Source organism: Diadema antillarum, unplaced genomic scaffold (assembly GCF_040938485.1).
Source record: "Diadema antillarum isolate AM-2024a unplaced genomic scaffold, OU_Dant_1.0 seq00001761_RagTag, whole genome shotgun sequence".
Lineage (NCBI taxonomy): Eukaryota > Metazoa > Echinodermata > Echinoidea > Diadematoida > Diadematidae > Diadema > Diadema antillarum.
Window position 1 is genome coordinate 222,922 of NW_027272443.1, and position 15,262 is coordinate 238,183.

At 35.8% G+C, this 15,262-nt stretch overlaps 1 protein-coding gene across 1 annotated transcript in view; it reads left to right on the forward strand.

Moving 5' to 3' along the window:
- Nucleotides 1–15,262, forward strand: part of LOC139712133 (potassium channel subfamily T member 2-like) — a 276,426-nt gene that overhangs the window by 137,604 nt on the left and 123,560 nt on the right. The window lies entirely within an intron of this gene.

Consider the following 15,262-nt stretch of genomic DNA (forward strand, 5'->3'; position numbering starts at 1 on the left):
ACAATACATATTGTATATGTGTGCGGCTGACGCCATGTTTTTAAAATTGGGGGAGGGAGTGCAGTTTTTCACTTTTGGTGCCATTTCTGGGTTTCATCAGCTAACAAGCAAAAAAAAACAACAAACAAACAAAAAACTTACTTGCACTTGTTCTACTACAACCAACTATGTTTGGTTTGCTTTTTGTTTGTTTTTGTTTTATTTGTTTTCTGGTGCCACTTCCACCATTTAAAAAACAAAAGAAGAAAAAAAGTTTGTCTTACATAGCGGCCGTAATAAGGCAAAACAACGTAACTCAGAATATCATGTTCTGAGAAAAACGAGTTTGAAAATTCAATTGGTTCCCATTTTTCCGTCATAAAAGCAAATCACTTGTGAAGCGGCGAAGTTTTTTTGGCATTACCAAAGAATATCTCGGGAAAATTTCAGTTAAATAGGACTTTCCGTTTTAGAGTAATTGCCATGTTTAGAATAGATACAGCATTTTACCGAATCACAACACTGTGCTGATGAGTAATTCTAGTTTGCCAAAAGAGCGTATCCTGACTTACGTTGTGCGAGAATCCTCACGCGGCAACATATGAATTAGGCAAAAGAACGTATCCTGACTTACGGCGCGTAAGCATTTTCTCGTGAAGCAACTTCAGTATGCCAAAAGAACGTATCTTGACTTACAAATATCTGCGCCTCAAACCTTTCATCAATGTAATTAGGCAGAATGACGTATCCCGACTCAATGGCAACAATCTCTATCATTTATTTACTTTCACAATTTTGTTTACTGGATGATTAAAAGTCCCGTTATATGTTTTTTAAATATATATTAAGAATAGTAAAGCACAGTAGCTTGCAATATTATCGATGCAATGGAATATTTTCATTTTTTTCTGAAAAATTACCGAGTATGTACTAAAATGTAATTAGTTGTTATCCACCAATAACCGTAAATTTTTGTTTTACAATATGTACTTCATTTGCATATACAGTTTATTGTTTATTGCGATGTCCATTCTTTTTTATTATCTTTAAGTGTATGTTATTTATCTCTTGATGTAAGATTTTTCATTGGGAACACAATTATATTTGGTTTATCATTCATGTTTTAACAAAAACATGGATTTGGTTTAATATTGACCACTAAAGTACGAGTTTGGTTAAAGTCTGCAAAATGGATTTCATTACACGTTTTATGCCATGTGAACTTGAAATATGTATAATCTTTAGTATGAAAATGCAAGAGTGGCAACTATTATGACTGTATGAGAACTGGCAAAAAAAAAATGGGTATAAAAAAAGAATTGTATAGACATCTGTACATACACTTTGTTTTAAAGACACATACACGCATTTAATGTGTTGATATTGAGACTCCTATTTTAATTTCTATCTTTTCTTTGATTTATCTAACGATTTCCATTGAGATGAAAGGATTTCAACAAAAAGATTAATATTGTGTACTTTGTTTATCGTTATAAGTTGTGAATGTTTGGTTGACTGCATGAATTGTATCCGTAAGGTTAAAACTTCTAATGATAATATGCCTCAATTCTTTGAACAACAACAATAATAACAGTGATTTATCAGGTAATTATGAATCCAGGTTTTAATGTTTTAGGTGTATCTTGACCACTCACACACACACACACACACACACACACACACACGCACACACACACGCAAGCAAGTACAAAAACACACACACACACACCTCAGACTTGTCTGAGGTGCAAACATTCTCTCAGTAAAATAACTTTGAGATAAACATGACAGAAACGTAGATGCAGAGACTGATTTTCATCTTCTGAAAGGTTTATATGAAAAAAAGTGTGTACATCTGTTTATCAAAGACAACAGCATTACAGAAATCATTCGATTATTTGCAAGTCTTAAAAATATGAAATAGATATCTACGCTTCCTTCTTACAATTTAAGATTTTAAGAATTTGATATGCCATTATGCTTTTATCACATTGAAAGCAAATCAGCAGTAGCTAAACATTATCATGATGGTGAATAAGAAATAGAAAAAAAAATGTAATTAACTTCCCGAGTAAAGTAGCTTACAAAATTTTCAATTTCAATAGAACATTACATAACTGTTTTTTGTTTTGTTTTTTTCTAGAGATTAGTTATACTATTACCGTATCAGACCTTCGCATCAATTTTTACCTTGGAAGATCAGAACATCTACAAATTACAAATTATAAATAGCACACAAAGTATTTTCAATCCTTACTGTTGTTGAAGATCAAGTGTAGTAAGAAGTAAATACTTGGGTAAAGAACAATCATTAGGCAGCTGAAAGGAAGGGAAAATTTGCAACAGTATTCACTTTATAAACATTTTAATAAACGTGTTATCACAACAGTAATTTGCTGTGCTGCAATACATTTGCGTTGTCTGAGAATTCCCGGAGGGATTAGGCTTAAAATAAATCAAAATTATGCAGGATATAAGGTTACTATTTTCCTGGTTTTCTGAAATATGTTGACAAGTTTCAATCGACATGATATTGATTTTTAGGGCAAGCATTTACAACAACATTTGATATGAACAAGTGATAGTTTTACCTAAAGTTGATAATCATCATTTCAAAGGGCAATAAGCCCTCAACATATTTTCTTTTTTTTCGAAATAGAATCTTTAGTTTCATATTGATATTAAGAAAAAAACTTTCTTGTGCCTTCTTAACGTGAGAGCAGTCATTAACACTTCACAGTTGAGTTTTGCGAGTTCTTAATTTAACTGTGAAAGATTTACTTGATCCTATATAAACAATCCGAGTCACTATTTTTCTTTTAGAGTTGACTGATCTAGTGCACAATCCACTCCATCTTTCATGAGATTCTGACGGGCGTGCACAGCTGTTCTGAAATTTGTATAGTTGCTCTTTTCTCTGCTGTCGAACTGCTCGGTAGACCACTGCAGGAGAATGTAAAAGAAACGGAATAGAATAATTAACACAAAATAAAATAAGGCACTCTGTATTTTCCATAAAAGACAGCTAGTGAATTTCAACTCTGTTTTAGTTACATTATGTGATTAATTTCTTCATTAGACATGGTTGTGTGTAACAAATCCTCTCTCACAGACCCCACCCCCAAAAAAACAAACAAACAAAGAATATGAGAATGAGTATTTATAAAGAGTTTGTTCGCAAAAATCGATAAGTCCATTTTTGAAGATTTTGAAGTTCAGTCTCTCTCACAAGGTATCTTTTAAATGATATACTGGTCAGTCCATAAATATGAACATTTTTTAAGTTATGGTCAAAAGAATCAAACAATTTCTCTTTCTTTTTCTTGACCTTTAATCGCAAATATCTACATTTGTCAAATATGGACTTATCGTTGTTTTTTTGCAAACAAACTCTTCAAATATTGAAATACACTCAGAATATCTATTATTCAACATCATACAGATACCCCCTTGACGATGCACAAGACTGTGTGCTTGTTTTTGAGAGAGAATATGGTGACTATTTCATCAGTTTTCATTTAACATTATTATATCTTTTATCGCTAAGGAATGAACTGTGAAATGTGGTATTCTCAAGTTATCAGAGAGTCATCATCATGGATTCTGCCTTCTTTTATTTTTTTTTTCATAATTTTACCAAATACCGGCTTGTGTCGCCAGTGATAAGACAAAGGTGGGATTCATTTCTGCCCCCTTCCACTACTTTTTTTTTGTGGTATGAATTAATAGGTGATTATTCAACTTGTACCTTTTATTGTACTTGATACACTGCACTCCTTTTCTGTGCTGGTCTAGGCTGGCGGTTGGTGTGGACACTGAAAAGAGAGACAAGCAATTATGTATTTCAACACGAATGTTAATATCATCTAAGGTAGACGATTGGGTCTGAATATTTGAACTTTCCATTGTATTTAAAACCACCTAACTTAAGAATAGATATTTGAATTCCATGAGCTTTAGCCCCCTCAACATTTTTATAGAGGGGGGAGGGGGTGGAACGTATAGCATGTATAGGATCTACCATGGCTACAATGCATTATATTGTATCGAAATGAAAAAAAATATATATAAATGTTTTAAAGAATATGTACAGGTGACTAAAATTGCACAAAGAATAAAAAATAAAGAAATCAGGCCTCCATAGTTAGCAGGTACAGAGTACCATTAAATATTACTTTATTTTTTAGGCTAATTTTAAGTGGGTAAATTCCTGTATGTATGAAAACACCACAATTACATTCTTCATCCTTTCAAGAAAAAACAAACAAGATCTAAGACTACTTGTGTTTAACCAAAGATGTAGACCAAACATTATTTTTTGTCCCTACTTTTCTTGCCAAAGTAATGGTGTTAATGTCATTATTAGAACATGTCGTCTGCCAACAGTTCATGTTGCCGCTGAAGACTAAATAGAATTCATCAGTATCAAGCCTTATTGTCATTAGCTTGAAGTCGAGTCTACTGTTTACTATAAAGCTGTTACTTTTTTAGACTTTAAAACGAAAACTGAATTTGAGGTAGAAGACGTCAAGTCGAATGATGTCGATTATCATACAGTATATTGGGGTCCAGATAATTTATTTGCGCATAGGTAAATTTCTTTTGAGAGTCACTTCTTGATCTACTAGACCACTAGTAGTAGAAGTATCCTACATTTACAGTAGTCCAAAGTAGAACCACAACCACAACAATGAGCCAAGTTTTGCCAAAACCCACCGACAGGAAAGGCTGTCATACTCTTAGATCTAAGTTTGCTCTTTATTTTCATAGCTTGCTGTGTCTTCTGTTTATTTTTTTTTACTCATCGTTTTCTTTAATCTTAGTGAAAACTATTATCGAAAGTACTGGACCCTACTAGCAAAGCGTACTGTCGTCCACTCTGTACAGCCCAATCGCCGTGCTTCGCATGGCGTCTGGTCGGGCTAGATCAAACTTAGACCTGACAAAAACAAAATAAAACTTACCGGTGTTACCGCTGATTTTCTTTGTGGTAGCATTAACTGGTCAGGAGAATATCCATTCTATGACTGCAAAACAGAACAATTGGCATGACTTCATGGTTCACACTGCAGCGAAGATTGCCTGCCAGTCAACCCGTACTCTGCTGCAGCACTGCTGCAGCTGTAGTCGCAAGCGGCCCGGCAGCAGCGGCGGCACTACACTCACTGCCGCGGCTGAAATGGATCTGCTGCACGTACCCGTAGGTCTTACACATAGAGTTATGCAGTGTAGCGTGTGTTGCAATGGCCACAATGTTGATACGTTGTTTTGCCGTGCTGACTGTAGCGCGCAAGGCTCTGATTTTATACAGCAAAGCGCTGTATGATGACATACGTTCTTTTGGCGTCGCAATTTCCTTCTTTTTTCTTGAGAAACCACCATGAAAAAACAGTGTATGTAAAGATACGTTCATTTGCCGCAACAGCGAACATGCTTTCTTTGTCATTTCTATACGTATCTCAGGTTACGTTGTTTTACCTAGCTGGAAACGGCAAAGTTGTGAAAAAGTTGTGTAAGATACGCTTTTTATCTCTGAAATGGTAAACATTTGAAATTTGAGACATTCACCATTAAAAAGAGCGCATTTTATTTTGGAGCCATATGCTCATAACTCAAAATGCCCAAATTTTGAGTTACGTTCCTTTGCCTTATCACGGCCGATAGGTAATGGTCAAGGGCACCCACCTGAGCTTTTACATGTTCTTCAGGTATTAGTCTTCATGATCTATGGAAATGGTAATGTAGACAGATATTCTCTGCAGAACTGCTAATCCAGTTCTGGTCACATGGCTTCTTAAATGTGTTCATTGACTCTCTGTCTCTGTCATTTGTGTGAGCAGGTGAGTAAAATGTCAACAAAAAAGAAAGATGCACACAACACAAAAACAAAAACTGACTGTTAAGATGGTGTTTCATAGTTATTTTCCATTTTTAAAGAGCTTTGTTCATATCTGATAGACATCCGTCTATTTCTTCTTTGACCCAAATGCAAGATTAGAGATGCTGAATGAATTGTTTATTACAGCATTTAGCATGTTTTTTTCTTCTTCCAAAATAAGAAAAATGTGGTTTTGACACAAAAAGAGTATGTGTATACTTCTCTAGAATAATGCAGAATCTGTATTTTTGCTTTCACTTTTTTTCTTTGCCAACTAGCATGTATTATTTTGTTCTTTTTCTGGCCAGATTGTTTTCTGAGATGATTCGCAGGCTTTTTCACATGGACTAACTGTAGTTACAATGTATCTCTCTTGTGTGCAGTCACAAGGAAAGGAGAAGGAATTTATAAACAAGAATATTAAAATGGTAGCTTTGGTCAGCTAGAGTATAGCTATCGTTGAAGTTGTTCCTGTGTGCTTCCCGTGTGTGTGATAATCACATAATATATGATATGATATGGCAGAGAGCGGTCCCTAGATTTGGACATGTGTTGCAAGAACATATCACATTGCATTGAACCGTAAGGACAGTGATTATATTAGCCCCTGGTATATTGATTGCCATCAAGGATGATGCTTCAAAGATATACGGAACAGGGACATCATCCTCAAATTACAACCCACAGAGAATACCTCATACTGGTGCCAACAGCTGCCGAGCATACTGTGCTTGCTAGAATTAAATGGTGTCTTTAACTCTGTGCGTTGGCTATGCCAGGTTCCTATGGAGGCAGCTGCGTCTAAACGTAATGCAATCAGCAATCAGCGAGCCCTGACCTTGCACTGTGGTGTGGATATCATTGTAACAGCTATGCTGTGGTTGCATGCATAGGGCATTTACCTTCGAGGAAGAGTTTGCGTGATGTTAATGACATCAAAACAGTGATTTGTCTTGTGAGAAAGATATGATAGTGTGCACTTCTGTAAATTATCAAAGATCATGTCCTGCAGACATGAAAAGATAGGGTTGAAACCAAGTTACCTCTTTTATTCAAATCCCAATTAGTCCATGAATGATACAAAAATATGACTGTTGTTTGACTTTATGTAAAAAGAAAACAACATCCTTTGTTTTGGACAGCTTCAAATTGCATAAAGTTTATGAACTTCCTGTTGACAATAAATTCTATTTGTGTTTTTGAAAGTGTTTCAGTGTTTTTGTTTTTTTTTAGTTTTTTCTTGGTTGCTGGTTAGATTGGGCTAAACGTGTGAGTAAGAAACAGTGGCAGAGTGAAAGAGATAATGAGAGCGTGAGGAGTGGAACAGATTTTGAAAACTCTCCTATACTGTATACGCCGAATATTTCACGAGGTTTTGATTTTCACAAATTTTGTGGGTCAGCTGCTATTCGCAAAATTAAAAACACGCAAAAATATTGACTCTAATGCCGATATGAATGTAACGTATGGGTTTCTCCATTTAGACAGGACTCCACGATTGCGAATTTAACCACCCGCGAAATTGTTGGGAAGTCCCGATTCGCGAAAATTTAGACTCGTGAAATATATGGCTTAATGCAGTATATGTATAGTAGCATTTGCACACATGGATGTGTTTGCATATAGTCAAGTCAGTTCTGTATCAGAGGGTGCATAATGAATGCATGTCAACTCTGCATTTGAGTCTATGCAATCATACTTTGTTGAACATTTTGGTCAATTCTTTGGCCACATTGTGTGTAATGTCAAGTTTACTTTCCTTTGTGGTCAGAAGAGTTCAAAACTATGAGTGCCAAGTGCAGTCAACCTTACTAAGTCAATTTCATCTAAGCTGAATAATTGCCTAAGTCAAAGGTTTTTTTCAAGTTCACTTCTCTTTATATTCTATTGATTTTAATCCATCCTTTTGTTTTTGTTTGTTTGTTTGTTCATTTCCATCTAAGAAGATGGCTGGATAGCCCATATTCAGCCACGTTAAGCTGGTCTTCCATGGGGTCCAGTTGGATGTGAGGTGGGAACCACTTCACGGGGTTAAACACCCTGCTCTTTGCGATGGATGAATGAAGTAGGATCTTTTACGTGCATGAGTTGTGACTCTCTCATAAATGTCAAATCTTGTCTAAGTGGACGCTGTTCTTCAATCTAAATAGATTTGACTTAGGCAATTCTTTTTTAATACATAAGTTGAGATAGTGTGTGTCGATAGCTGCTTGATACTGATTTTTTTATTTCTTGTCAATCACATTTGTGTGAGAATAATTCTAGCTGTACTTAATGCCGATAATGACAAAGAAAAAAATAGTGATGAATGATAATAATGATGATGACTATAATTATCACTATGTGTAAGTGGTCTTGGCAGTTGGTAAAAGAAAATAGCTATTTATAATGATTCATAATATTTCCAATTAGCTGTGAGTCTTTGCTAGGATATGTTGAAAACAACCTTCTTGAATGGCAGAAACATTAGCAAATCCTACAGTGATTCCAAACAAGGTATGACGTGCAAGACCAAATCACCGACACATTAGGTTTTTTTTTGTTGATGTTCATTTTTATCTTTTGCAGTAATGAAGAGGAGATAATTTACCTTTGTTCCGACCATAGCTCATGTATGGTTCAGCTCGTTCAGATTGGTTTCATTACGGGAATATATATATCTGTCTCCCTGGAGGCAATATTTAGTACAATCGTCTCTCTTCAAGTGCAGGTTGGAATGATTTCTGCACCCAGATTCTCGATCAATCCCTAAATGTCGTTGTTGCGTTTGAGTTGCTATGCAGCTAAGCAGACAGGGAATTCTGGCTGCATGAACAATGGTGAACATGTATCCGTTTTTGACATTTGCAAAGTTTATTGTTGCTCACTGTTAGCATGTCGGGACATGCACCAGTTGAAAATGTCAAAAGCACGGCCAAGACAGACTCTTGAGCTGCTTTGGATTGAAATGATGGGAGAGAGTTCCTAAACAAGTAGAAATCAATTGAGTAATTTGCAGAACTGAGTGCAGGGTGTGAGGATAATTGATGATCTGGTTGTTATACAGCTTGTTTTTATGCCTCCGCCACAAAGTGTTGCCAGAGGCATTATTTGTGTTTTTTTTTTCCTTGTAGGAACGCTCACATCTTATTCTTCCCCGGGCTACATACACCTATAGGGTGTGCCAAGTTTGGTAGCTTGCCAGTTTCTTTCCGTAACATGCAGCTGCCATTGCCATTTTTAATTGTGTTATTTTCAGTAATCACACACAGAATACAATCTTATTTGAATTTTATCTGTTTTTAGTGCAAACTGAGATACTGTAAAGATTTAGTTTTTCTTTTTCTTTTTCATTTCATGATCTTCTGAACACATTGGAATTCTGCCAAGTGTGATCATTCAAAAGCGTATGATCATTAGTTTTTGGGAACTTCTTTACTAAATGTCATCTAAAGGAGAAGGGGTAGTAAAAGTTTGCATTGAGCACATCAAATGGATTGTTTCTTCCAGCAAAATATTCTTTTTTTCCCCTGAAATGTCTCCTAAAAAGTAAACATTCTCTGCAATCTTCGTTCACCGACAAAAAAAAAAAAGGTAAAAAATACTAAATATTTTATGTCTTGGCTGATATGTAAGACCATTCACATGTGATATATATTGAGCACAGCTGTAGAGACTTTTGACACAATAAAGATAGTGACAGACTATTGAAATCAAAATATGTATTTCATTTCTTCTTTTTCATAGATTTGTATGTGTGTTCTCTTTTCAAAGGGTAGACCAGTGAATTCAATGCAATGCAATTTAATTCATTTATTTTCATTCCTTTTTTTTTTCCAAGAGAGGTTTTTGCAGCACTTGAACTCCTTTACTTTCCTTACTCTCTTTGATACAAAGTTATATTTGAATGTTTTGTTCTGGAAATAAAATTGATCCAAAAATAGGTGCTCATTGTAAAAACTATTAAAAATGATGTGATATATTCGTCTTGCACAAACATGTCACATGGCCACTACAGGTAATCAGTGGCTGTGTAAAAAGACACCATGGATCAGTTACTGTTACCGGATTGATCCCAATCTTACTGAGTATGTTTCTGATATTGTATAAATACCTCATCTACCTGCCATATTGGCTTAACTTCTTATAGCTACAACTGCTTTCTCTCTGGCGAAGCATTTCTAATTGATAGAATGAAAAAACTGAGCAGTTTTGTGATAAAAATATACTATTTAACCCATTTGAAATTGGGTAAAGAACATAAATGAATAAAAGAAAGTGACCTTTTCACCATTTTTCCAAGAAGTAGGGCCTCTTCATTGGATTCTAATTAGTAGGGAGCAGCTGTTAACACGTACACAGTGACTATTTTTGCTCAGTCTGCCATGATTTGTTTAAAAGGTTCACCATTCATGGCTGACCTTGTACCTCCCTGATATCTGGGGCTCGCGTTCCGACTCGTTATGAAACTTGGTGATGTCCACTGTTTGATGGTCTAGTGTCCAAAGCAGAGGTAGCTGGCACAAAGCACCTGTGTTCATCCTTTTCTATTAGCAGCCTCCCCCTTTTATTTTTATGCCTCCGCCACGAAGTGGTGCCGGAGGCATTATATTTTCGGGTTGTCCGTCCGTCCGTCCGTCCGTCCGTCCGTCCCTCCGTCCTTCCATCCGTCCGTCCGTCCTTCCGTCCGTCCGTCCGTCCTTCCGTCCGTCCGTCCGTCTTTCCGTCCGTCCGTAATGAATTTTGTGGACAAGGTAACTATCAAAACCTGTTGAGGTATCCTAATGAAACTTGGCATATATGTGTATTAGGGGGTGAAGTTGTGCCTATCAACTTTTTGGTGCACATGCTCAAGGTCAAAGGTCAAAAGGTCAAGGTCAAATACATAAAATTTCACTATTTCCACCATATCTATGCAATGCCAAAAGATATTTTCTTGAAACTTAGTGTATACATGTATTACCCAATTTAGATTCTCTGGTGAAAGTTTGGGTCATGAGGTCAAAGGTCAAAGGTCAAAAGGTCGAGTAAAAGTATTAAAACTTCTTTTTTTTCTCTGTAAATTGGAAAATTGTTCAAGGTATCTTCATGGAACATAGTATATACATGTACTGACTGGCAGTGATTATCTAGAGAATGTAGGGTTCATGGGGTCAAAGGTCAGGGGTCAAAGGTCAAGTGCAACACTTCAAAATTTTACTATTGCCCTCATGTTCATGCAATGCCAGCAGGATTATTTTTTTTTTTTTACACTTGGTGTATGCATGTGTAACCTAATTGAAATTCTCTGGAGAGTTTTTTTTTTTTTTTTTGCCTCAAAGGTCAAAAGGTCAAAAATCAAGTGAAAGTGCTGAACTAACTTTTCCTCCATATCTCAGAAGTGGCTCAATTTATCGTGAAATTTACTGCATATTTATGCATGTTCTACCTGAAAGTGATTACTAGTATCTTATGAATTTTAGGGTCAAAGGCCAGATGAACATGGTAGCAATTTACTATTCAGTACAGAAATTGCACTCTTTCTCCATACCGGTACCATGAAAATTACTCAATGCATAAATGTATGAATGGGTCAAAGTCAAGTTAAAGTCCTTAAATCCCCAAATACATGCTCTCCTTTTCATCCAATTAAACCAAGGTCAAGGGAGCTGAACATTCAACACATTTGTGACAAACTTGTCATTTCAGTATTTTGCCAGTTTTGTGAAAATGTTATCACACATTGTCCACATGTACTATCTAGACCTATTAGGAAAATCATGCATTATGGCGGAGGCATACCAGTCGCCATAGCGACATTTCTAGTTTCCATAATACTCCAGAGCTTTATATCAATGCATAAAGCAGTAATAGAGTACATATTTAAGCTTGATAGAAGCTGTTTTTGTTTTGTTTTTTCATTTGCTAATTTTTTTTTTGTGAATGAGGAGGTCACAGACATTTTTGCATTTCTTTAAAGTGATTTTGTCACTGGGGTATCATAAGGGCACTAATGTCTGTCAGTTTGAGACATTTTCGCATATTGTTGAATTTGCAGTCCAACACTGATTCACAAAATCAAGGAAAAAGTGAACCCTCGTTCAAATAACAGCTTATAGTAGTGCTTCATTTAGGGCATCCCCTCTAAAAAGAAAGAAAAAAAAGAAGAAAAGCAAAGAAAGACTGAACAAGCATGATGTTGAAATAGGATGGGGCATATTGCTGAAAATCAGTCATTGGATGCATTGATAGAGCTTCTTTATACCATGTTCTATACATTAATGAGGTCTTACATTTTCTTCTTATTTCTTTTTTACTCATTTCTAAACTTTTACTGTAGTCAGTATTCATCTCAGGATTTGTTTTTTTTTTTTCTCTCTCAAAGAATAAATTATGGGCAGATGGTTGCAGCGAAACTAAAATGGAACAGATTGCCTATAATTGCCTTTCTACAGAGATGATCTATTCAAGGCTGTGGAAATGTTTTGTCCCATTTTTGTCATTCTTTCAGTCAATCGTGATAGATTTTTGGAATAGCTATGATTACATAATCAATTATCAAGTTCAAATTTGGTGCAGGTAACTTTGATAGCAGTTCCTCTTTGCTTCAAAGACTGTCTGCAATAGCTTCAAGTCATTCAAATGAAACAAAATGAATGCTCCAAAGTAGGATTATCATCACTCTTGCTATACCAGTAACAATTATGGCAAAAATTAATGATAAGAATGATAGTCATTATACAATTGCCGTTACCATCTTTATAGTATAATAGTGGATATTGATAAGACTGTATTTATTTATTTTCATAAAATTGTCATATGCAATCATGGTATTAGCAGTATTATTGCCACTTTTAGATATCTATATATGTTATTACTATTGGTAGGGGCAGTGTGATCGATTGTCAACAACTTTTTAGGGCCTACCACTTTTTTTGACAGACAGAATGGCTGTCATGTGTGAGATCTATGTTAGACAGGGGAGGGGGTCTGAGAATCAAAGACCAGTAGTAACTTAGACTTTGTGATAGGACAGGTGCATTGATCTATCTTTGAGGAATATCAACTGGTAGACAATCAGTGACAAAGTCTGTTCATCATGGTTAACGATCATGTCATAGTCTACATTTTCAGATGCCTTTGACTTCCACCTGTGATGTGCTGATACAGAAAGAAAGCCCCAAATATACTAGCAACACTGACCAAGAATTGGACTAACATGTTGGAAAACAGGGGACACAGTGTATTCTCAAATGGAGGATATCAGCAGTGATCACGGAGGTAGTCTGTATTCTTAGACCCCAATGTCATTATGTGTCTACACTGCTCAGACAGTATCAATATGTACAAAGCCAGCAAATGGGTTGAAACCCATTGCTGTAGAAGTATAGCTTGAAAGCTCATATGTATGTTTTCAACAAGTAATACTAATAATTGAAGACTCAAGTGATACATAATTGTGCTATTGTGTCAAATACTCGAGAGCATCCCCTCTTGATCAATCTATGTTTGTTATGGCATTTTTTTAAATATCAAAATAGGAACAGTGTTCCAAATGTAATGTAGTTATTAATTGTTCTTGCAACAATGCAGTTGTGTTTTTTTGGTGACTTATTTTGTTACTGACACCAATACTTTTGGTTTACCTATATATCCATATTTTGAAGTGTAAAGGATAAAACACATATTTTTTCCCCTTTATCTCTTATGTACTTTTTAGAAAGATATCCATGTTCCAAGTTCACCATGATATTGAGACTGTTTATGGCTTGGATTTTGTTTAAACCTGAGCGATTCTGATCTATTAATCAGAGGACATTTTGACCAAGCTGCAAAGTAGACATCAGCTTTGTGAAATGCGAGATGCTTAAAAGAGTAAAACAAAGCACAGTCAATGAAAAACAGCCAGAAAGAAAAGTCTAGCAAACATTTTTGACATTCGTCCATAAAGACAAAGAATATAACAGATGAAATAACAAGATACAGAAAATATGCAACAGCTGTGTGTGATTGGAACACTGTGATAAGAGTGTTGTTACTTCAGTTGCAACTGTTAAGAATAAAGTTTCCCATATGAAAGCAGAAGTTAAAGGAAAATTGGATGAACCCATTAAAAGTTATGAATATCTACAGGTTTTTATTTTTAACTCCATGCACAATCTTCTATTCATAGGTCCAACTCTAACAAAATTGTGGAATGTCACAGTAATAGGAAAAGATTTAAAAAATGTCAGTGGGCACAAAATATGTTTTCTTCTTTGAATGAGCTCTTGACATAGCTCTTCCAGAGGGTATGGGGAACGATAATTATTGTCTGTAAAATATTTGTTATTATGAGATTTTTCTCACGTTGACTTATAACAGGTATATGACTGCAACATCAGAAGTAGAATTCTGTTAGGTAGGAAAAGCTCTTTGAAGTTGCCAGCTTCAAAATTTAGAACATTAGAATGGATTGTCATTTTTTTTTGAATATTTTTGCTGAGCGTTTCATCTGCTCCTTGGTTTGAATAAAATGTCCCTTTTTAAGACTTTCTCAAGATGTGGTTTGTCATCCAGTCAGGTCAACTGTGCATTTCAGAAATCGGGGTCAGCTTAAAATGCTGGGCTGAAGGATATGACAACACGTAATTATAATGCTGGTTGAAGTTATATCATTTTCATCTGTACATCGATGCTGTCCTTATGCTGCAGTCTTTATCTGAAAAGGTAATTGCACGGCTGGTTTCTGAAAACTCAACATAAAGATAACCTCATCAGTGCTTATGTTTGCAGCATTAGTCTTTTCATTTTTATGCCTCCGCAACAAAGTGGCCGGAGGCATTATGTTTTCGGGTCGTCCGTCCGTCCGTCCGTCCGTACGTCGTAGCGTACGTCCGTCCGTCCCGTTTTGTGTTTGTCGATATCTCAAGAACCGTGTGGTGGTTTTACATCAAACTTGGTATGAGGGTATATCCTTGGGGGATGATACTTTGTGTGGATTTTAGGGTCACAGGGTCAAAGGTCAAAGGTCACAGGTTATTTTGTGAAAAAAAAATTTGAAATTTCATGTTTTTCTCCATATCTCGCAAATGGTTCAAGGTATCTTCATGGAACTTAGTATATATGCTTGTACCGATGGGCAGTGATTATCTAGGGAAGTTGGGGGTCATGGGTCAAAGGTCAGGGGGTCAAAGGTCAAGGTCAACTCCTCAAAATATCACTACTTTCCTTAAAATGCAATATGCCTGAAGGTTTTCTTTTTTAAAACTTGATGTATGGCATATATTACCCAATATATATTTTTGGGGAAGTTTCTTGCCAAAAGGTCAAAGGTCAAAAGGTAAAAGGTCAAGTGAAAGTGCTAAATTGCACTTTTTCCTCCATATCTCGAAAGTAACTCAAGGTATCATCATGAAACTTACATATTTATGCATGTTCAACCTAACAGTGATTCTCTTTGGGACT